Genomic DNA, 26373 nt, shown 5'->3' on the forward strand with positions numbered 1-26373 from the left:
ATTCTGCTCATGCCAAATCATGGAGACCTCACTCCTCAGAGTGAGTGAGTTCCCAATTTGCTGTGGCCTGGGCTTTCTGTCAAAGGAAGTCAAGTCAACCCAACTGCAAATCTTTCTGGTGAATCCATCCCTCACCCTCAAAATCCAGAATAATGTGTAAATGCAGCAAGCAGCAGCATCCACCAAGCAACAGTGATAGGTTTGTACTGCACTTGGCTCACATTATCTGAGAGACTGGTGCAGCGTAAAATAGAAGAGAACAGAGAAAGATTATATTCATTTCAGTTTTCCAGGATGTCACTTAAGGTAAACCAAAGACTGTAAACACATTTGAGGAAATCTCTCAATAAGAAGTTAATTGTTGGCCAAAATAAATTGTAGGTAAAAGCCATCGTGTTAGCAATAGGGGAGAAAAAGGACATTCTCATACATGTTTGGGAATATGACTAGGTAAACTTCTTTGTAAGGCAATAGGGCAGGAATTAGCAAAATTAGATATGTACTCAGTAATATATTTCTAAATCAAACAATTTTCTTTAAAGGAACATATACTACAGAAATACACAGAAATGATGGACATAGATGGACCTCTGTATCTGTGGGTTCTGCATCCACAGATTCAACAAACCACCCACCTGAAATATTTTGTAAAGGATGGAATAAACAGCAGCCTAGGTGATACTGAAGAAGGCATAAGTGATCTGGAAGATAGAATAATGGAAGTCACCCAATCAAAACAGCACAAAGAAAAACAAATTTAAAAAATGAAAACAGCTTAAGAGATTTCTGGGATAATATTAAGTAAATGAATATTTACATTATAAGGTGCCCAGAAGGAGAAGAAAGAGAGAAGGGGAATGAAAATGTATTTGAGGAAATTATGGCTGAAAAATTCCCAAAGATGAAGGTGGAAACAGATATCCAGGTACAGAAAGCACAGAGGGTTTCCAAACTAAATGAATCCAAACAGACCCACACCAAAACATATCATAATTAAAATGGCAAAAGTTAAAGATAAAGAGTGAATTCTAAAGGCAACAAGAGAAAAACAAAGACTCATATATAAGGGAATCACCATAAGACTATCAGCTGATTTTTCTCAGAAACTGAGGTCCAGAACTAACTGGCATGAAATATTCCCTTTCCTTTTTGCTGAAAGGGAAAAATCTGCAACTTAGAATACTCTACCCAGAAATATTATCTTCTAGAATAGAAGAGATAAAAACTTATCAGAGAAGCAAAGACTTAAAAAGTTCATCAATACTAAACCTACACTAAAAGAAATATTAAAGAGATTTCTCTAAGTGGAAAAGGAATAAGACTATATGAAAGGGAAAATCCCACTAGGTAAGGGAAATATATAGTAAGGACTGAGATCAACCACTTAAGTAAGTATGAATATTAAAAGAGAAAAGATCTACTTTCATACCACCCTGAACATGCCCTATTTTGTCTGATTTGGAAGCTAAGCAGCGTCGGCCTGGTTAGTACTTGGATGGGAGATCACCTGGGAATACTGGGTGCTGTAGGCTTAAAAGAAAAAAAGAAAAGAGAAGAATCGTAAAAGCAACTAAAACTACAATAAACAGGGGATAAACATGAATATGTAAAATACAACATCAAAAAATGAAATGTGGGGGAGAGGAGAAGAAAACATAGATCTTTTAGAGTGTGTTTAAACTTAAATGACTAATAGTTTAAAACAAGTAGATATAGGTCAACATTTATGAACCCCATGGTAATCACAAATCAAAAGCCTACAATAGATATATGAAAACTAAAAGGAAAGGAACAAAAGCACACTGCTAAAGAAAATCTTCAAAACACAAGCAAAGAAACAAAGAGAAGAGGAAATGAACAGAGAAGGACTACAAAAACAAATGGAAAACAATAAAATGGCAATAAGTACATACCTGTCAATAATTACCTTAAATGTCAACAGACTAAATGACCCATTCAAAAGACATAGGTGGCTGATTGGGGGAAAAAAACCTTCTACATGCTAAGAGACACTCATTTCAGAGCTAAAGACACATAGAGACTGAAAGTGCATGGATAGAAAAAGATATTTCATGCAAACAGATACAAGAAGGAAGTGGGGGTAGCAATACTCATATCAGACAAAATAGACTTTGAACCAAGACTATAATAAAAGAAAAAGAAGGGTATTATATAATGATAAAGGGGTAAATACAAGAAGAGGATATTATGCTCCTTAACATATGCACACCCAATACAGAAGCCACTAAATATAAAAGCAAATATTGATACTAACCAACATAAAGGGAGATATTTACAATAATACTAAGGGAATTTGACCCCCCACTTACATCAATGGACAGACCATCCAGACAGAAAATTAATAACTCAACAGTGCTCTTAAATGATACAGTAGAGCAGCTGGACTTAACAGACAGTAGGACATTACATCCAAAAACAGCAGAATACACATTCTTGCCAAGTGCACATAGGCCATCCTCCAGTATAGATTTCATGCTGACCACAAAACAAATCTCAACAAATTTAAGAGGACAGAAATTATATCAAGCAGTTTTTCCAACCATAACTGTATGGAACTAGAAATCAGTTGCTGAAAGAAAAATGTGAAAAGAACAAACACATGGAGACTAAACAACATGCTACTAAAAAGCCAATGGCTCAGTGACGAAGTCAAAGAGGAAATCAGAAAATACCTTGGGACAAATGAAAACGGAAAATACATACCAAAACCTATGGTATGCAGCAAAAGTAGTTCTAAGATGGAAATTTATACCATTACAGGCCTTCCTCAAGAAACAAGAAAAATCTCAAATAAACATACTAACCTACCACCTAAAGGAATTAGGAAAAAACAAACCAAGCCCAAAGTAGCAGGAGGAAAGCAATAACAATGATTGGAAAGATAATAAATAAAGAGACTGGTTCAAGATGGCAGAGTAGAAGGACGTGATTTCACTACCTCTTGCAAGAGCACTGGAATCACAACTAACTGCTGAACAATCATCAATAGGAAGAAACTGGAATTCACCAGAAAAGATACCCCACATCCAAAGACAAAGGAAAAGCCACAATGAGATGGTAGGAGGGGCACAATCACAATAAAATCAAATCCCATAACTGCTGGGTGGGTGACTCACAAACTGGAGGACACTTATACCACAGAAGTCCACCAACTGGACTGAAGGTTCTGAGCCCCATGTCAGGCTTCCCAACCTGTGGGTCTGGCAACAGGAGGAGGAATTCCTAGAGAATCAGACTGTGAAGGCTAGCCGGATTTGATTACAGGACCTCAACAGGACTGGGGGAAACAGAGACTCCACTCTTGGAGAACACACACAAAGTAGTGTGTACATTGGGACCCAGGGGATGGAACAGTAACCCCATAGGAGACTGAATCAGACCTACCTGCTAGTGTTGGAGGGTCTCCTGCAGAGGCAGGGGGTGGCTGTGTCTCACCATGAGGACAAGGACACTGGCAGCAGAAGTTCTGGGAAGTACTCCTTGGAGTGAGCCCTCCCAGAGTCCACCATTAGCCCCACCAAAGAGCTCTGGTAGGCTCCAGTGTTGGGTCGCCTTAGGCCAAACAACCAACAGGAAGGGAACCCAGCCCCACCCGTCAGCAGACAAGTGGATTAAAGTTCTACTGAGCTCTGCCCAACAAAGCAACAGCCGGCTGTACTCACCAGCAGTCCCTCCCATCAGGAAACTTGTACAAGCCTCTTAGATAGCTTAGTCCACCAGAGGGCAGACAGCAGAAGCAAGAAGAACTACAGTCCTGAAGCCTGTGGAACAAAAAACACATTCACAGAAAGGTAGACAAGATGAAAGGGCAGAGGGCTATGTTCCAGATGAAGCAACAAGATAAAACCCCAGAAAAACAACTAAATGAAGTGGAGATAGGCGACCTTCCAGGAAATGACTTCAGAATAATGATAGTGAAGATGATCCAGGACGTCGGAAAAAGAATGGAGGCAAAGATTGAGAAGATGCAAGAAATGTTTAACAAAGACCTAGAAGAATTAAAGAACAAATAAACAGAGATGAACAATACAATAACTAAAATGAAAAATACACTGGAAGGAATCAATAGCAGAATAACTGAGGCAGAAGAACGGATAAGTGACCTGGAAGACAGAATGGTGGAATTCACTGCTGTGGAAAAGAATAAAGAAAAAAGAATGAAAAGAAATGAAGACAGCCTAAGAGACCTCTGGGACAACATTAAACGCAACAACATTCTCATTATAGGGGTCCCAGAAGGAGAAAGGAGAGAGAGATTTGACCCAAGAAAATATTTGAAGAGATTATAGTTGAAAACTTCCCTAACATGGGAAAGAAAATAGCCACCCAAGTCCAGGAAGCTCAGAGAGTCCCATACAGAATAAACCCAAGGAGAAACATGCCGAGACACATAGTAATCCAACTGGCAAAAATTAAAGACAAAGAAAAAGTACTGAAAGCAACAAGGGAAAAACGACAAATAACACACAAGGGAACTCCCATAAGGTTAACAGCTGATTTCTCAGCAGAAACTCTACAAGCCAGAAGGAAGTGGCATGACATATTTAAAGTGATGAAAGGGAAAAACCTACAACCAAGATTACTCTACCCGGCAAGGATCTCATTCAGATTCAACAGAGAAATCAAAAGCTTTACAGACAAGCCAAAGCTAAGAGAAATCAGCACCACCAAACCAGCTGTACAACAAATGCTAAAGGAACTTCTCTAAGTGGGAAACACAAGACAAGAAAAGGACCTATAAAAACAAACCCAAAACAGTTAAGAAAATGGTAACAGCATATACATATCGATAATTACCTTAAACGTGAATGGATTAAATGCTCCAACCAAAAGACACAGGCTTGCTGAATGGATACAAAAACAAGACCCATATATATGCTATCTACAAGAGACCCTCTTCAGACCTAGGGACACAAACAGACTGAAATTGAGGGGATGGAAAAAGATATTCCATGCAAATGGAAATCAAAAAAAGCTGGAGTAGCAATACTCATATCAGATAAAATAGACTTTAAAGAATGTTACAAGAGACAAGGAAGGACACCACATGATGATCAAGGGATCAATCTAAGAAGAAGATATAACAATTGTAAATATATATGCACCCAACGTAGGAGCACCTGAATACATAAGGCAAATGCTAACAGCTATAAAAGAAGAAATTGACAGTAACACAGTAATAGTGGGGGACTTTAACACCTCACGTACACCAATGGACAGATCATCCAGACAGAAAATTAATAAGGAAACACAAGCTTTAAATGACACAATAGACCAGATAGATTTAATTGATATTTATAGGACATTCCAACCAAAAACAGCAGATTACACTTTCTTCTCAAGTGCGCATGGAACATTCTCCAGGGTAGATCACATCTTGGGTCACAAATCAAGCCTCAGTAAGTTTAAGAAAATTGAAATCATATCAAGCATCTTTTCTGACTACAACACTATGAGATTAAAAATCAATTACAGGGAAAAAAACGTAAAAAACACAAACACATGGAGGCGAAACAATACGTTACTAAATAACCAAGAGATCACTGAAGAAATCAAAGAGGAAATCAAAAAATACCTAGAGACAAATGACAATGAAAACACGACGATCCAAAACCTATGGGATGCAGCAAAAGCAGTTCTAAGAGGGAAGTATATAGCAATACAAGCCTACCTCAAGAAACAAGAAAAATCTCAAATAAACAATCTAACCTTACACCTAAAGGAACTAGAGAAAGAAGAACAAACAAAACCCAAAGTTAGCAGAAGGAAAGGAATCATAAAGATCATAGCAGAAATAAATGAAATAGAAACAAAGAAAACAAGAGCAAAGATCAATAAAACTAAAAGCTGGTTCTTTGAGAAGATAAACAAAATTGATAAACCATTAGCCAGACTCATCAAGAAAAAGAGGGAGAGGACTCAAATCAATAAAATTAGAAATGAAAAAGGAGAAGTTACAACAGACACTGCAGAAATACAAAGCATCCTAAGAGACTACTACAAGCAACTATGCCAATAAAATGGAACACCTGGAAGAAATGGACAAATTCTTAGAAAAGCACAACCTCCCGAGACTGAACAAGAAAGAAATAGAAGATATGAACAGACCAATCACAAGTAATGAAATTGAAACTGTGATTAAAAATCTTCCAACAAACAAAAGTCCAGGACCAGATGGCTTCACAGGGGAATTCTATCAAATATTTAGAGAAGAGCTAACACCCATCCTTCTCAAACTCTTCCAAAAAATTGTTGATGAAGGAACACTCCCAAACTCATTCTATGAGGCCATCATCACCCTGATACTGAAACCAGACAAAGATACTACAAGAAAAGAAAATTACAGACCAATATCACTGATGAATATAGATGCAAAAATCCTCAACAAAATACTAGCAAACAGAATCCAACAACACATTAAAAGGCTCATACACCATGATCAAGTGGGATTTATCCCAGGGATGCAAGGATTCTTCAAAATACGCAAATCAGTCAATGTGATACACCATGTTAACAAACTGAAGAAGAAACACCATATGATCATCTCAATAGATGCAGAAAAAGCTTTTGACAAAAGTCAACACCAATTTATGATAAAAAATACTCTCCAGAAAGTGGGCATAGAGGGAACCTACCTCAACATAATAAAGGCCATATACGACAAACCCACAGCAAACATTATTCTCAATGGTGAAGAACTGAAAGCATTTCTTCTAAGATCAGGAACAAGACAAGTATGTCCACTCCCACCACTATTATTCAACATAGTTCTGGAAGTCCTAGCCACGGCAATCAGAGAAGAAATAAAAATAATACAAATTGGAAAAGAAGAAGTAAAACTGTCACTGCTTGTGGATGACATGATACTATATATAGAGAATCCTAAAGATGCCACCAGAAAACTACTAGAGCTAATCAATGAATTTGGTAAAGTTGCAGGATACAAAATTAATGCACAGAAATCTCTTGCATTCCTATACACTAATGATGAAAAATCTGAAAGAGAAATTAAGGAAACACTCCCATTTACCACTGCAACAAAAAGAATAAAATACCTAGGAATAAACCTACCTAGGGAGACAAAGGACCTGTATGCAGAAAACTATAAGACACTGATGAAAGAAATTAAAGATGATACCAACAGATGAAGAGATATACCATGTTCTTGGATTGGAAGAATCAATATTGTGAAAATGACTATACTACCCAAAGCAATCTACAGATTCAATGCAATCCCTATCAAATTACCAATGGCATTTTTTACAAAACTGGAACAAGAAATCTTAAAATTTGTATGGAGACACAAAAGACCCCGAATAGCCAAAGCAGTCTTGAGGGAAAAAAACGGAGCTGGAGGAATCAGGCTCCCAGGCTTCAGACTATACTACAAAGCTACAGTAATGAAGACAATATGGTAGTGGTACAAAAACAGAAATATATATCAATGGAACAGGATAGAAAGCCCAGAGATAAACCCACGTACCTATGGTCAACTAATCTATGACAAAGGAGGCAAGGATATACAATGGAGAAAAGATAGTCTTCAATAAGTGGTGCTGGGAGGATTGGACAGCTACATGTAAAAGAATGAAATTAGAACACTCCTTAACACCATACACAAAAATAAACTCAAAATGGATTAGAGACCTAAATGTAAGACTGGACACTATAAAACTCTTAGTGCAAAACATAGGAAGAACACTCTTTGACATAAACCACAGCAAGATCTTTTTTGATCCACCTCCTAGAGTAATGGAAATAAAAACAAAAATAAACAAATGGGACCTAATGAAACTTAAAAGTTTTAGCACAGCAAAGGAAACTACAAACAAGATGAAAAGACAACCCTCAGAATGGGAGAAAATATTTGCAAATGAATCAACGGACAGAGGATTAATCTCCAAAATATATAAACAGCTCATGCAGGTCAATATTAAAATAACAAACAACCCAATCCAAAAATGGACAGAAGACCTAAATAGACATTTCTCCAAAGAAGACATACAGATGGCCAAGAAACACATGAAAAGATGCTCAACATCACTAATTATTAGAGAAATGCAAATCAAAACTACAATGAGGTATCACCTCACACCAATTAGAATGGGCAGCATCAGAAAATCTACAAACAATAAATGCTGGAGAGGGTGTGGAGAAAAGGGTACCCTCTTGCACTGCTGGTGGCAATGTAAATTGATACAGCCACTATGGAGAACAGTATGGAGGTTCTCCGAAAAACTAAAAATAGAATTATCATATGACCCAGCAATCCCACTACTGGGCATATACCCAGAGAAAACCATAATTCAAAAAGACACATGCAACCCAGTGTTCATTGCAGCACTCTTTACAATAGCCAGGACATGGAAGCAACCTAAATGCCCATTGACAGATGAATAGATAAAGAAGATGTGGTACATATATACAATGGAATATTACTCAGTCATAAAAAGGAATGAAATTGGGTCATTTGTAGAGACATGGATGAATCTAGAGACTGTCATACAGAGTGAAGTAAGTGAGAAAGAGAAAAACAAATATCGTATATTTACACATATATGTGGAACCTAGAAAAATGGTACAGATGAACCAGTTTGCAGGGCAGAAACTGAGACACAGGTGCAGAGAACAAACGTATGGACACCAAGGGGGGAAAGTGCTGGGGGGTGGTGGTGGTGTGATGAATTGGGAGATTGGGATTGACATATATATATAGCATTAACCTTAAAACTAATATGTATAAAATGGATAACTAATAAAAACCTGCTGTATAAAACTAAATAAATAAAATTAAATTTTAAAAAAAAGGCTACTACATGCCCCACAGTGGGTCCAAAAAAAAAAGATAATAAATAAAATAGCAATTAAAAAATAGAAAAGATAATGAAACCAAGACCTGGTTTTTTGAAAAGAAAAACAAAATTGATAAACCTTTAGCCAGGCTCACTAAGAAGAAAAGAAGACACAAACAACCAAATAATAAATGAAAGAGGAGAAATAACCACCAATACCACAAAGATACAAAAAATCATGAGATTAATATGAACAGTTACATGCCAAGTAATTGGACAATCTAGAAGGAATGGACAAATTTCTAGAAACACACAACCTGTCAATACTGAATAAAGAATATCTAGACAACTTGAACAGACTGATCACTAGTTTTGAAATTGAATTTATAATAAATTCCCAGCAATCAAAAGTCCAGGACTGGACATCTTCACAGGGGAATTCTACCAAATATATAAAAAAGAGCCAATACCCCTACTTCTCAAACTATTCCAAATAACTGAAGAGGATGGAACACTCCCAAATTCATTGTACAAGGCCACCACTACCCTGACACCAAAACCAGACAAAGACACTACAAAAAAGAAAATTACAGGCCAATATTTTTATTAATACAGATGAAAAAGCCTTAATAAAATATTAGCAAACACAACCCAACAATACATTAAAAGGATCATGTACCACAATCAAGTTGGATTTATTCCAGAGATGCAAGGATGGTTCAACATAGGCAAAAGTTGATCAATGTGATACATCACATTAACAAAAGAGAGGAAAAAAACCAAGTAATCATCTCAAGAGATGCAGAAAAAGCATTTGACAAAATTCAACATTCATTTATGTTAAAAACTCTCATCAAAGTGGGTACAGAGGGAACATATCTCAACATAATAAAGGCTATGAAAAACTCACAGCTAACATCATACTCAGCAGTGAAAAGCTGAAAGCCTTGCCTCTAAATTCTGGAACAAGTCAAGCATACCCACTCTAACGTCTTCTATTTAACATAGTACTGGAAGTCCTAGCCACAGTAATTAGACAAGAAAAAGAAATTAAAAGCCTCCAGATTGGAAGGGAAGAAGTAAAATTGTCTCATTTGCAGATGACATGATATTTTATATAGAAAACCCTAAGATATCCACCAAAAAACTCTTAGAACTAATAAATGAAATTAGTAAAGTTGAAGGATACAAGATTAATATATAGAAATTTGTTGCTTTTCTATACATCAGTAATGACCTATCAGAAAGAGAAATTTAAAAACAATCTCATTTAAAAGCACATCAAAAAGAATAAAAAACTTAGGAATAAACTTAACAAGGAGGTGAAAGATCTATGAGGTGAAAGATCTATATGCTGAAAACTGTTAATGAAGGAAGTTGAAGATGATACAAGGAAATGGAAAGATATACCATGTTCTTGGATTGGAAGAATTAATGTTAATGGCCATACTACCCAAAGTAATCTAGAGATATAATGTAATCCCCATCAAAATACCTAGGACATTTTTCACATAACTAGAACAAATAATCCTAAAATGGATATGGAACCACAAAAGACCCCAAATTGCCAATCAATCCTGAGAATAAAAGAATAAAGGTGGAGGTATAACACTCCCAGACTTCACTATATAGTAATCACAACAGCATGATACTGGCACAAAAACAGACACATAGATCAGTGGAACAGAATGGAAAGCCCAGAAAAAAATCCACATGCCTATGGTCAATTAATCTACAACACAGAAGGCAAGAATGGAGGAAACACAGTCTTTAATAAAGGATGCTGGGGGGACTTTCCTGGTAGCGCAGTGGTTAAGAATCTGCCTGCCAGTGCAGGAGACACAGCTTCAAGCCCTGGTCTAGGAAGATCCCACATGCCGTGGAGCAACAAAGCCCATGCACCACAACTACTGAGCCCAAGTGCCACAACTATTGAAGCCTGTGTGCCTAGAGCCTGTGCTCCACAACAAGAGAAGTCACTGCAATGAAAAGCCTGCGCACTGCCATGAAGAGTAACAACCACCTGCCGCAACTAGAGGAAGCCCACATGCAGCAACAAAGACCCAACATATCCATTAATTAATTGACTGATTGATTGATTGATTTAAAAAATTTTTAAAAATTAACGGGTGCTGGGAAAAGTTGACAACTACATGTAAACAAATGAGATTAGAACATTTCCTCACACCATATACAAAATAAACTCAAAATTGATTAAAGACCTAAATGTAAGACCTGAAACCATAAAACTCTTAGAAGAGAACATACTCTTTGACATAAATCATAGAAATGTTTCTTTGTATCTGTCTACTAATGCAAAAGGAATAAAAGCAAAAATTAAAAAGTTGGACATAATTAAACTTAAAATTTTTGCACAGCAAAGGAAACCATCTACAAAATGAAAACACAACCTATGGAATCGGAAAAAACTTGCAAATATGACTGACAAGGTGTTAATATACAAAATATACAAACAGCTCATTTAACTCACTATCAAAAGAAACAACCCAATCTAAAAATAGGCAGAAGACCTAAATAGATATTTTTCTAAAGATGACATATAGATTTTCAACAGGCAAATGAAAAGATGTTCAACATCACTAAAAACAACTCTAAGATATGCAAATCAAAACTACAATGAGATATCATTTCATACATGTCAGAATGGTTATCATCAAAATGTCTACAAATAACAAATGTTGGTGAAGATATGGAGAAAAGGGAACCTCAGTACAATGCCAGTGGGAATGTCAATTCATGTAGCCACTATGCAAAACAGTATGGAGGTCCCCCCAAAACTAAAAATACAACTATCATATTATCCAGCATTTTCACTCTTGGGTGCATATAAAAAAAATCACCAAAAACACTAATTCAAAGAGTTACATGCACCTCAATGTTCATAGCAGCACTATTTACAATAGCAAAAAAATGGAAGCAACCCAAGTGTCCATCAACAGACAAAGCAATAAAGAAAATGTGGTATATATATACACAATGGAATATTACTCAGCCATAAAAAGGATGAAATTCTGCCATTTGCAGCAACGTGGATGTACCTAGAGAATATTATGCTTAGTGACATAAATCAGACAAAGAAAGACAAATACTGTGTGATATCACTTATGTGTGGAATCTAAAAAATAAAATGAATGTATATAGCAAAACAGAAATATAGTCACAGATACAGAAAACAAAATAGTGGGGGGTTTTCTTCTGTTTTTAATTATGGTATAGTTTATTTACAATATTATATAAGTATCCAGTGTACAACATAGTGATTCACAATTTTAAATGTTATACTCCATTTATAGTTATTATAAAATATTGGCTCTATTCCCTGTGCTGTACAATATGTCCTTGTAGTTTATTTTGTACATAGTATTCTGTGTCTCTTAATCCCCTACACCTATCTTGTCCCTATCCCCTCCCCTCTCCCCACTGGTAACCCCTGTTTTGTTTTCTATATCATAATTTTGTTTATTATACACTCCTCACAAGTCTGTGTACTAACCTGTAATCATATAGTATATATTCTCTTACACCTGGCTTTTTGGCTAAAAATTATGGATTGAATAGTCATTAGTGATTCCTCCCTTTTCACTGCTCCTCCTTTTCATTGAAATATACCAGAATTTAGTTATTTAGTTATCCATTCCATTAATGATATACATTTGAGTTGTTTCCAATTTTGGGCTCTTTTACAGAGGAAGCTATGGTTCTACTTGTGCAAGTGTCCTGGACACAGTGTATTACAAAACATGGAGAGGAATTCTGGGATGCTTTGTTATGCCTATCCAAGCCTTTATAGGGTTAAAAAAAAAACCTATAAAGCGAAGTGTGCAGTTTATACAATTTATATGAACAACAAAAAACAAAATTGAATGTATGTGATGTGTTGGATATATAGATTCAAGATTACATATTAAAGCTCTAGTCAATGTGTTTACTGTGTACATACTTCCCACTCCACTGAAGTTTGACATCTTCAGAAATCCACCTGAATGACCTGGGACTGCTTGTGTCAATTCAGCAGGGAGACCCTATGACTCCATGAGGAGACCTGGCTTCACTTCCTTTTCTCTTGGGAGATATTTATGCTTTGGACTCTTCAGAACCACAAGACAAGGGTGGCAATGAAGGCCTGTGCAGGTGAGGGATTAGAGGGGACAAGTCTGCTATGGATGAGGGACTTGGGCCTGAGCTTGGGGAGATCTAGTGAAAAAGAAAAGAATCCCTAGAAGCAGGATATGGGAGGAAGGATGAGAGGCTGTTTATATGGGAAGAAAGGAGGCCAGAGGATGAGGGACCAGGGCAGGATGTGTTTGTGCAGCATCAGGTAAGGGGGAGTTGCAGAGATGGGCTGCCATTCTGGGGCCAGGAAATAGAACCAGCTTGGTATTCAGCTCTCCCTCCTCCTCTGCCCCTCTTACTCCTCCCAAATCGTGCCTCTCCATCCACCTTCCCTTCCCCCTCCATCTCATGATGGCACACAGGGGGCCAGTAAGCAGAGGAAAAGGTTTTAATTCATTTTAAGATAAGAAATTTTCTTTTAGGTCAACAAAATGTTTTAAAATAATAATAATACATTTTTTTGAGTGTGGTAAAATGTACTTTTAAAATATTTTATGAATGAAGGGGCCCACAAAGTCAAAAGTGGCCAGGGCCCATGAAAGTCATCGTGTGAATTGTATACTTTAAATGTGTGCATTTGGAGAAGCAAGAAGAACTACAATCCTGCAACCTGCAGAACAAAATCCACAATCACAGAAAGTTAGACAAAATGAAAAGGCAAAGGATTATGTCCCAGAGGAAGGAACAAGATAAAACACCAGAAAAACAACTAAATGAAGTGGAGATAGGCAATCTTCCAGAGAAAGAATTCAGAATAATGATAGTGAAGATGATCCAGGATCTCAGAAAAAGAATGGAGGGAAAAATTGAGAAGATACAAGAAATGCTTAACAAAGACCCAGAAGAACTAAAGAACAAACAAACAGAGATGAACAATACAGTAACTGAAATGAAAAATACACTTGAAGGAATCAATAGCAGAAAACTGAGGCAGAAAAACGGTTAAGTGACCTGGAAGACAGACGGTGGAAATCACTGCCATGGAACAGAATAAAGAAAAAAGAATGAAAAGAAATGAAGACAGCCTAAGAGACCTCTGGAACAACATTAAATGCACCAACATTCTCATTATAGGGGGTTCCAGAAGGAGAAGAGAGAGAGAAAGGACCTGAGAAAATATTTGAAGAGATAATAGCTAAAAACTTCCTTAACATGGGAAAGGAAACAGTCAACCAAGTCCAGGAAACACAGAGAGTCCCAGGCAGGATAAACCCAAGGAGGAACATGCCAAGACACATAATAATCAAACTGACAAAAATTAAAGACAATGAAAAAATATTAAAAGCAACAAGGGAAAAACGACAAAGGATACAAAAACAAGCCCCGTGTATATGCTGTCTGCAAGGGACCCATCTCAAACCTAGGGACCCATACAGACTGAAAGTGAGGGGATGGAAGAAGGTATTCCACGAAAATTGAAATCAAAGGAAAGCTGGAGGAGCAATACTCGTATCAGAAAAAATAGACTTTAAAATAAAGCCTGTTATAAGAGACAAAGAAGTACACTACATAATGATCAAGGGAACAATCAAAGAAGAAGATAAACACTTGTAAATATATATGTACCCAACATAGGAGCACCTCAATATATAAGGCAAGTACTAACAGCCATAATGGGAGAAATCAACAGTAACACAATAATAGTGGGGGAGTTTAACATCCCACTTTCATTAATGGACAGATCATCCAGACAGAAAATCAATAAGGAAACACAGACTTTAAGTAACGCATTAGACCAGTTGGACTTAATTGATATTTATAAAGCATTCCATCAAAAGCAGCAGAATACATTCTTCTCAAGTGCACACAGAACGTTCTCCAGGATTGACCACATGCTGGGCCACAAGGCGAGCCTCAGTAAATTTAAGAAAATTGAAATCATATCAAGCATCTTTTCCAATCACAAAGCTATGAGATTAGAAATAAACTACAAGAAAAAAACTACAAAAAACACAAACACGTGGAGGCTAACAAATATGCTACTAAACAACCAGTGGATCACTGAAGAAATTAAAGAGGAAATCAAAAATACCTAGAGATGAATGAAAATGAAAGCACAATGATACAAAACCTATGAGATGCAGCAAAAGCAGTTCTAAGAGGGAAGTATATAGCAATACAATCTTACCGCATGACACGAGAAAAATCTCAAACAACCTAACCTTACACCTATAGCAACTAGAGAAAGAAGAACAAACAAAACCTAAAGTTAGTAGAAGGAAAGAAATCATAAATATGTGCAATTGTTGTGAATTCTATCTGAAAGTAAAGACTTATACATGACTCCAAACAAGGGAGGACTCAGCTGTTGTAGTCCTTTGTCCCTGATGGCATTTCACAAGAAGCTTCCCCCCTTCAGGGAAGCAGGACCTACATCAAGGGCCCACAGTAGATTCTTCAATCTGAGCCTTTAGCTCTTTTAGTCCAGCTTCAGCTTATCTCTTCTCCTCCTAGTGCTGGAGGTTGTCAGTATTCGGGGGAAGAATATTTTCTTGAAAACCATGGTTACTGCCTCTTCTATTGGGAGAGATGGGGAAGAGATGCATTAGGCATCTTGTCAGTGACCCAATTTTCTCCAAGCCCATGAGCTGAAACGAAATAATGGTTTAAAGAGGTCAGGTGAGGAGGAGTTCAAGATGGTGGAGTAGAACAACGTGGAGCTCACCTTCCCCCCACAAACACATCAAAAATACATCTACATGTGGAACAATTCTCACATAATATCCACTGAAACCTGGCAGAAGATCTCTTATACAACCAAAGCTGCAACAAAGATCCCACGTAACTGGGTAGGAAAAAAGGGGGAAAAAAGAAAAAAATGAATGAGGATGGGACTTGCACCCCTGGGAGGGAGCTGTGAAAGAGGAACAGTTCTCTAGCCCTGGGAACATTTTTCGCTGGTTGGAAGGTCCACTTCAACTGATAGGAAGCTGGAATGGTCTGGAATTTTCTTGAGAGAAGTGTGTGGGTGCTGGCTTGCTGCCAGGCAGAGTAGAGAGGGACTGGCACTGACGGCTGCCATGTTGCTTCACTTCCCAACCCGAGACACATGCCTGCTGGTGCACAGAGTGGCTGGGTGCTGAAACTCAAGCTTCAGCAGACAGACCTGGGAAGCCGACTTGGTTTGGCTGCACAGAGACAGCCCAAAAGGGCTGAAGTGTGGTCCAGGCCACCATTAAAGGTGTGCACAGGACAGAGCACAGGTCTGCCATAGGAGCTCCACTGTCAGTGTGCCCAAGGTTGGGGCATAGCTCCAACCCTAGTGCGCTTTGATAGCACAAACGTGGACCTGACATTTGAGCCGATTATTGGAGCTCCTGAATTGGGAGTGAGTCTAGCGACGGTGCCAGCAGTAGTGGACTTTGAGGGTGCACACACTGGGTGGTGGGCAGCATCAGAGTCCAACTTCCTGGCAGACAGCCCCTGGGGAGGAATACACAGCAGCTCCTTTCCCATCAGGAGCACTCCAGTCGCACCTACCTCATACCACAGCTGAGAACTTGATCTGGAGACTTCTACTCCAACAACCAGAGAGAAGCCCCTGCCCCCGACAGGTCTGTGACAGCCACAGAGCAAAGAAGAGGCCCACCCAACATCCAGTGCAGGCTCTGGTCACCACAACACCAAACATACCCTCATCAAGGGGATAATGGCTAGCACACTCTGAGGAAAGACATGACTGGCATCCATACCAAAACAGCCTGTGCACCAAAAATGTTAGACTCACACAGTCTACACAGGAATACTCCCACACAAAAACAGCCTTTCAAGACCACGGTAGATAACTGTTTCTCCTAAATTCATACAGTCAGAGAAATTTAATTAAAATGAAAAAGCAGAGGAACTGCTCCCAATTAAAAGAACAAGAGAAATTCTCTGAAAGAACAAACAATGAAACAGACATTTACAGTCTACCAGACCCCGAGTTCAAAAAGGATGTCATAAAAATACTGAGTTAAGAAAGACTGTCTGTAGAAATGCAAATCTCTGCAACAAGGAACTAGAAACTCTAAAGAGGAACCAATCAAAATTAGACAACTCAATTGCTGAGATAAAAACTGAACTAAAGGCAATAAATAGCAGACTAAATAATGCAGAAGAACAAATAAGTGATCTGGAAGATAGAATAATGGAAATCACCAAAGCAGATCAGCAGACAAATGAAACAACAAGGTTCCACTGTATAATACAGGGAACTATATGCAATATCCTGTAATAAACCATAATATTATGTATTATATATATATAATATATATTATACACTTTGCTGTACACCAGAAACTAACACAACATTGTAAATCAACTATACTTCAGTAAAAAAAAGACAAATAAAAAAATGAAAACTACATACGAGATCTATGGGATAATATAAAGCATGGCAACCTATATGTAATAGGGATTCCAGAAGGAGAAGAAAGAGAAAGGGGGATTAAAAATGTATTTGAAAAAATTATGGCTTAAAACTTCCCAAACTTAAAGAAGGAAACACATATCCAGGTACAGGAAGGACAGAGGGTCTGACACAAGATGAACCCAAACAGACCCAACCAAGACATATCATAATTAAAATGGCAAAAGTTAAACTTATAAAGAGGATTCTAAAGGTAACAAGAGAAAAACAAACAGTCAGTTACAAGGGAACACCATAAGGCTATCATCTGATTTCTCTACAGAAACGTGGCAGGCCAGAAGTGAGTGGTATGATAAATTCAAAGTCCTGAAAGGGAAAAACCTGCAACCTAGAAGAGTCTAGTCAGCAAGATTATCATTTAGAATAGAGGGAGAAACTAAGAATGTCTTAGAAAAGCAAAAACTAAGAGAACACAGTAATACTAAACCTAACTTAAAAGAAGTATTGAAAGGTCTTCTCTAAATAAAAAAGAAGCATTATTCTATAGAAAGTGGAAAACACAGTTGGAAAGGAAAATATATAAAGGATTAAAGATTACTTAAATAAGCCAGTACATAGATTAAAATTTTTTTTAATTTGTGAAAGTGATTATAACTACAATGAACAGCAAAAGGATAAACATGAGATGTAAAATACGACTTCAAAATCACAAAATGTGAGAAAGGGGAGTAAGAAAATGTAGATTTATTAGAAAGTGTTTGGACTTACATGATCATCAATCTAAAGCAAGTAGATATAATTATGTGTTAACATACTTGAAAACCAGAGTAACCACAAATCAAAAACATACAATAGATTTACAAAAACCAAAAAGAAAGGAACTAAAGCATAATGCAAAAGAAAACCATCAAACCACAAAAGGAAAAACAAAAAGAAGAAAGGAACTAAGAACTACAAAATCAGCTGGAAAACGAGGTTTAAAGTGGCAATAAATACAAGTGTATCAATAATCACTTTAAAGGTCAATGGACTAAATGTTCCAATCAAAAGACACAGAGTGGCAGATTGGATTTAAAAAAAAAAGAACCTAGGGGGTGGTGGTGGTGTGGTGGTAGGATGAACTGGGAGATTGGGATTGGCATATATACACCAATATGTATAAAATTGATAACTAATAAGAACCTGCTGTATAAAAAAAATAAAATAAAATAAAATTCAAATTCAAAAAAAATAAAAGAACCTACAATATGCTTCCTACAAGACATCCACTTTACGGCAAAAGACACACATAGATTGAAAGTGAGGGGATGGAAAAAGATATTTCATAGAAATGGAAACAATAAGAAAGTGGGAGGGATCATTAAACATCTCACTCAAGACTTCCTGGACAAGATGGCAGAGGAGAAGGACCTTGATCTCACCTCGTCTCATGAGCATATCAAAAAACTAACTACTGAACAGCCATCAGTAAAAAAGACTGGAACCTACCAAAAAAGATAGTCTATTTTCAGAGACATAAAGAAGAAACCACACGAGATGGTAGGAGGGGCACACTCACAATATAATTAAATCCCATAGCCGGCAGGTGGGTGACCCACAAACTGGAGAACAATTATATGGATGCAGTTCTCCCACAGGAGTGACAATTCTGGGCCCCACATCAGGCTCTCTGCTTGGGGGTATGGCATCAGGAGGAGGAGACACCAGAGCATGTGGCTTTGAAGGCCAGCAGTACTTGACTGCAGGAGGTTCACAGGACTGGAAGAAACAGAAACTCCACTCTTGGAGGGTGCATACAAGTTCTTGTGCACACCAGGACCCAGGGCAAAAGCAGGGACTTCATAGAAGCCTGGGCCAGATCTACCTGCTGGTCTTGAAGGGTCTACTGAGGAGGCAGGGCATGGCTGTGGCTCACCTTGGGGACAAGGACACTGGTGGTGGAGGTACTGGGGGGTATGCATCAGTGTGAGCTCTCCTGGAGGCCAACATTTTTGCACCAAGACCCAGCCCCACCCAAGAGCCTATAGGCTCCAGTGCTGGGACACCTCAGACCAAATAACCAACAGGGTGGGGACACCACCACATCCATAAGCAGACAGGCTGACTAAAGGCTTCCTGAGCCCACAGCCACCTCTAGGCACACCTCTTGACATGGCCCTGCCCACCAGATGGCCAAGACCCAGCTCCACCCCTCATTGGGCAGGCACTGGCCTCTCCCATCAGGAAGCCTGAACACGCCTTTAGACCAGCCTCACCCACCAGGGGGTAGACACCAGAAGCAAGAAAACTACAGGCCCACAGTCTGCAGAACTGAGTCTGCAAAGACATGCCAGAGACTACCCTGGGACCAGCTGGTCCCTGGCCCTTGGGTGATGAGAAGGGAGTGTACTGCTGGGACACATAGGACATCCCCTACAGAGGGTCACTTCTGCAAGGCCAGAAACATAACTAACCTTCCACATACAGAAAAATACAAATAGAAATTTAGACAAAATGAGATGGCAGCGGAATATGTTCCAGATGAAGGAACATGATAAAACCCCAGAAGAACAATTAAGTGAAGTGGAGATAGACAATCAACCTGAGAAAGAGATCAGAGTAATGATCTTAAGGATAACCCAAGAACTCAGTAAAAGAATGGATGCACAGAGCGAGAAGTTACAAGAATTTTTTAATGAAGAGTTAGAAAATATAAAGAACTAAACACAGATGAAGAACAGAATAGCTGAAATGAAAAATACACTAGAAGGAATCAATAGCAGAATAAATGAGGCAGAAGAACCAATAAGCTGGAGGACAATATGGTGGAAATCACTGCCATGGAACAGAATAAAGAACAAAGACTGAAATGAAATGAGGAGAGTTTAAGAGACTGCTGGGACAAAATCAAATGAACCAACATTTGCATTATAGGGGTCCCAGAAGGAGAAGAGAGAGAGAGAAAAGGCCTCAGTAAATATTTGAAGAAATGATAGCTTAAAACTTCCCTAACATGGGAAAGGAAACAGTCACCCAAGTCCAGGAAGTGCGGACAGTCCCATACACGATTAACCCAAGGAGGAAAATGCTGAGACACATAGTAATCAAATTGAAAAAATTAAACATAATGAGAAAATATTAAAAGCAACAAGGGAAAGGAAACAAATAACATACAGGGGAATCCCCATAAGGTTATCCCCCCCCCATAAGGTTAACAATGAATTTTTCAGCAGAAACTCTACAGGCCAGAAGGGAGTGCCATGATATATTTAAAGTGGTGAAAGGGAAAAAACTTACAACCAAGAATACTCTACCCAACAAGGCTCTCATTCAGATTTGATGAAGAAATCAAAAGCTTTATAGACAAGCAAAAGTTAAGAGAATTCAGGACCACCAAACCAGCTTTACAACAAATGATAAAGGAGCTTTTCCAAGCAGAAAAGAAAAGGCCACAGCTAGAAACAAGAAAATTGCAAAATGAGAAAGCTCACTGGTAAATGCAAACAACAACAACAAAAACCAGTAAAGGTAGGAAATCAACCACACACAAATATGATATCAAAACCAGTAATCAGGGCTTCCCTGGTGGCGCAGTGGTTGAGAGTCTGCCTGCCAATGCAGGGGACATGGGTTCGAGCCCTGGTCTGGGAGGATCCCACATGCCGCGGAGCAACTAGGTCCATGAGCCACAACTACTGAGCCTGCGCATCTGGAGCTTGTGCTCCGCAACAAGAGAGGCCGCGACAGTGAGAGGCCCACGCACTGTGATGAAGAGTGGCCCCCGCTCGCTGCAACTAGAGAAAGCCCATGCACAGAAACGAAGACCCAACAGAGCCAAAAATTATTTAATTAATTAATTAAATTTTTAAAAAAACAGTAATCATGAGAGGAGGAGAGTACAAATGCTAGATATTTGAAATTCATTTGAAAGTAAGAGATCAGCAACTTAAAACAATGTTGTATATATATAGACGACTATATCAAAACCTCATGGTGGGGAGTTCCCTGGTGGCATAGTGGTTAGGATTCTGGGCTTTCACTGCCTTGGCCCAGGATCAATCTCTGGTCAGGGAACAGATCCCACAGGCTGCATGGCATGGCAAAACAAACAAACAGAACACAAACAAACAAACAACCTCCTTGTACCAAAACCCAAAAATCTATAATAGGTATACAGGCAGAAAAGAAAAAGGAATCCAAAGAACACTAGAGATAGTATTCAAATCACAAAAGAGGAGAACAAAAGTGGAAAGGAAGAAAAAAGGCCTATAAAAGCAAACCCAAAACACTTAATAAAATGGCAATAAGAACATACATATCGATAATTACCTTAAATGTAAACAGATTAAATGCTCCAACCAAAAGACATAGACTGGCTGAATGAATAAAAAAGCAAGACCCATGTATAAGCTGTCTACAAGAGACCCACATCAGATCTAGAGAAACATACAGACTGAAGGTGATGGGATGGAAAAATGTATTCTATGCAAATGGAAATCAAAAGAAAGCTGGAGTAGCAATACTCATATAAGACAAAACAGACTTTAAAATAAAGACTATTACAGGAGACAAAGAAAAATACTACATAATGATCAAGGGATCAATCCAAGAAGAAGACATAAAAATTGTAAATATATATTCACCCAACATAGAAGAACCTCAATATATAAGGCAAATGTTAACAGACATAAAAGGAGAAAATGACAGTAACAAAATAGTGGGGGATTTTAACACCCCACATACATAAATGGACAGTCATTCAGACAGACTATCAATAGGGAAACACAAGCGTCAAATGACACATTAGAGCAGAGGGACTTAACTGATATTTTTAGACCATTCTGTCCAAAAGCAGAATACACATTCTTTTCAAGTGCACATGGAACATTCTCCAGGATAGATCACATGCTGGGCCACAAAGGAAGACTTAGTACATTTAAGAAAACTGAAATCATATCAAGCATCTTTTCTGATCACAATGCTATGAGATTAGAAATCAACTACAAAAAAAAATTGCAAAAAACCCACAAACACCTGGAGGCTAAACAATATGCTTCTAAACTGCCATTGGATGACTAAAGAAATGAAAGAGGAAATCAAAAATACCTAGGGACAAATGAAAATGGAAACACAATTATCCGAAGCCTATAGGACACAGCAAAAGCCGTTCTAAGAGGAAAGTTTATAGTGATACAATCTTACCTCAGGAAACAAGAAAAATCTGAAATAAACAACCTAACCTTACACCTAAAGCAACTAGAGAAAGAAGAACAAATAAAATGCAAAGTTAGTAGAAAGAAAGAAATCGTAAAGATCAGAGCAGAAATAGAGTTGAAGAAAATAGAAAAGATCAATGAAACTAAAAGATGGTTGAAAAGATAAACAAAATTGATAAACCTTTAGTCAGACTCATCAAGTAAAAAATGGAGAGAGCTCAAATCAATAAAATTAGAAATAAAAAAGTAGAAGTGACAACCAAAACCACAGAAATACAAAGGACTGTAAGAGACTACTATGAGCGACTATATGCCAATAAAATGAACAACCTAGAAGAAATGGACAACTCTTAGAAATAAACAATCCCCAAGGTGGAACCAGGAAGAAACAGAAAATATGAACAGATCAATTTCAGTACTGAAATTGAATCAGTAATATAAAAACTCCCCAAAAACAAAAGTCCATGACCAGATGGCTTCACAGGCAAATTCTATCAAACATTTAGAGAAGAGTTAACACCCATACTTCTGAAACTATACCAAAAAAAATTGCAGAGGAAGGAACACTTCTAAACTCATTCTATGAGGCCACCATAACCCTGATACCAAAACCACACAAAGATAACACACACACAAAAGAAGAAAATTATAAGCCAATATAACCAATGAACATAGATGCAAAAATCCCCAACAAAATACTAGCAAACCAAATCTAACAATACATTAAAAAGATCACTCACCATGATCAAGTGGGATTTATCCTAAGGATGCAAGCAGTTTTCAATATCTTCAAATCAGTCAGTGTGATACACCACGTTTAAAAAAGGAAGAATAAAAACCATATGATCATATCAATTGATGCAGAAAAAGTTTTTGCTAAAATTCAACATCCATGTATGATTTTTAAAAAAACTCTTTAGAAAGAGGGCAAAGAGGGAAACTAGCTCAACATAATAAAGGCCATATATGCCTAATCCATAGCTAACATCATACTCAATGTTGAAAAGCTGAAAGGGTTTCCTCTAAAATCAGGAACAAGACAAAGATGCCCACTCTCACCACTTTTATTTGACGTAGTATTGGAAGTCCTAGCCACAGCAATCAGAGAAGAAAAAGAAGTTTTAAAATTCCAAATTGGAAAAGAAGAAATAAAACTATTACTGTTTGTATATGACATGGTAATATACATAGAAAATCCTAAAGACACTACCAGAAAACTACTAGAGCTCATCAATGAATTTGGTAAAGTTTCAGGATACAAAATTAATACACAGGAATCTCTTGCATTTCTATTCATTAACAATGAAAAATCAGAAAAAGAAATTAAGAAACAATCCCATTTACCATCACACCAAAAAGAATAAAATACCTAGGAATAAAGCTGAAAGTAAGTATAAGGAGGCAAAAGACTTGTACTCCAAACACTATAAGACAACAATGAAAGAAATCAAAGATGACACAGATGGAAGGATATACCGTGTTATTGGATTGGAAGAGTCAATATTGTCAAAATGACTATACTACCCAAGGCAATCTGCAGATCAAATGCAATCCAATCAAATTACCACTGGCATTTCTCACAAAACTAGAACAAAAAAATTTTTAATTTGTATGGAAACACAAAAGACCCCAAATAGCCAAAGCAATCTTAAGAAAGAAAAATGGAGCTGGAGGAATCAGACTCTTTGACTTTAGACTATACTACAAAGCTACAGTAATCAAAACAGTATGGTACTTGCAAAAAACCAGAAATATAGACCAATGGAACAGGATAGAAACCACAGAAACAAATCCATACACCTATGGCCAATTAATCTATGACAAAGGAGGCAAGAATATGCATTGGAGAAAAGACAGTCTCTTCAATAAGCAATGCTGGGGAAACTGGACAGCTACATGTAAAAGAGTGACATTAGAACATTCTCTAACACCATACACAAACATAAACTCAAAATGGATTAAGGAACTAAATATAAGATTGGATACTATTAAACTCCTAGAGGAAAGCACAGGCAGAACACTGTTTGACATAAATCACAACAGTATTTTTTTGGATCAGTCTCCTAGAGTAGTAGAAATAAAAACAAAAATAAACAAATGGGAACTAATTAAACTTAAAAGCTTTTGCACAGCAACGTAAACCATAAACAAAACAAAAAGAAAACCTACAGAATGGGAGAAAATATTTGCAAATGATGTGACTGATAAGGGATTGATTTCCAAAACATACAAACAGCTCATACAGCTCAAAAACAAAAACAAAAAAAACAAAACAAAAAAAAACATACCACTCAATCAAACAATGGGTAGAAGAAATAAATAGACATTTTCCCAAAGAAAGTATACAGATTGCCAACAGGCACATGAAAAGATGCTCAACATCGCTAATTATTAGAGAAATGCAAATCAAAACTACAATGAGGTACCATCTCACACCAGTCAGAATGGCCATCATTAAAAATTCTACAAATAATAAATGCTGGAGAAGGTGTGGAGAAAAATGAACCCTCCCACATTAGTGGTGGGAATGTAAATTGATACAGCCCCTATGGAGAACAGTATGGACGTTCCTTTCAAAACTAAAAATAGAAGGAGAGTCCAGATAGTGGTGGAGTAGGAGGATGTGGAGTTCACCTCTCCCCACAAATGCATCAAGAATACATCTACAAATGGAACAGTTCTCACAGAGCACCTGCTGAACACTAGCAGAGGTCCTTGGACACATAAAAGGACAAGAAAGATCCCGCATAACTGGGTAGGATGAAAGAACGAAGAAGGAAAAAAAGAAGAGGAGAGGAAGTGGGATGGGACCTGCAACCCTAGGTGGGGGAGATGAAGGAAAGGAAAGGTTCCTGCATCTGGGGAAGCCCCCTCACTGGCGGGGAGATCAGTTGGGACAGAAGGAGAGCTTCAGGGGCTCAGAGGAGAGCACAGCAAATGGTCTGCATCAGGCATGAAAGAATGAGAACTACACAGATGGTCTGTGCCAAGCCCAGCATGACCCAGCCTGAGATGTGTATCCACTGGTGTGGACGGGGACCTGGTGCCAGAACGTGGGGTTTGGAGAGCAGACCCGGTGAGAGGACTGCTGTTCCCTATGAGGAGACAGCCTGAAGGGACAGGAGTGAGGAGCTCTGCAACCAGGAATGCTTGTGGAGGAAGCCTGGACCACCACAGAAGCTTAGGCTCATTGTTGAGTGATGTGCAAAGGGCGGGGCCACCACTGTAGGCTCTCTTCCCACGTGCCAGCCCCTGCCTCCCCAGTACTAAGTAGGGTTCCCACCAGGGTGGGCACTCACACCCCAGGCTGCTGCCTCCTCTGCACCCCCTCCCCACAGAGGCAAGCTCTTGTGCCCCCAGCCGCCACCTCCTCCATGCCCCCTCCCCACTGGGGTGGGCTTGTGTGCTGCAGGGCAGCCTAGGAGCAGACGTCTGTGGGTGGCCCACATGCAGAGGTGGGGCTGAAACCACAGCTGAGCCCCAGGGGCCATGCAACTAAGGAAAAAGTGCTGAAATCTCTCCTTACAGCTGCACAAACTGTGGATTTACACCCTTGCAACTGGCTTTGCAAACTCAGCACCTGCAGAACATCTGAACAGACAATGAGTAATCCTGCAGCCAAGACGGGTCTAGCTATAGCAGCTGTGAACATTGTGGGCACATACACATGGGAGTTGGGCCAGGCCAGAGTCTGAGTTGCCCCCACAGCACCCACAGTGGGTCCAGATCCATGATTACTACAATCCTGGGACCTGACTTCAGTAGATCTACACTGGTGGACTGATGAAAACAATGCCTGAGAAACACCAGGGCCAATTGCCTGCATAACCACAGATAAGGTGGGTCTGAGAGCAGTGCCAACAACAGTGTCATCCAAGAG

Source organism: Eschrichtius robustus, chromosome 3, assembly GCF_028021215.1.
Source record: "Eschrichtius robustus isolate mEscRob2 chromosome 3, mEscRob2.pri, whole genome shotgun sequence".
NCBI lineage: Eukaryota > Metazoa > Chordata > Mammalia > Artiodactyla > Eschrichtiidae > Eschrichtius > Eschrichtius robustus.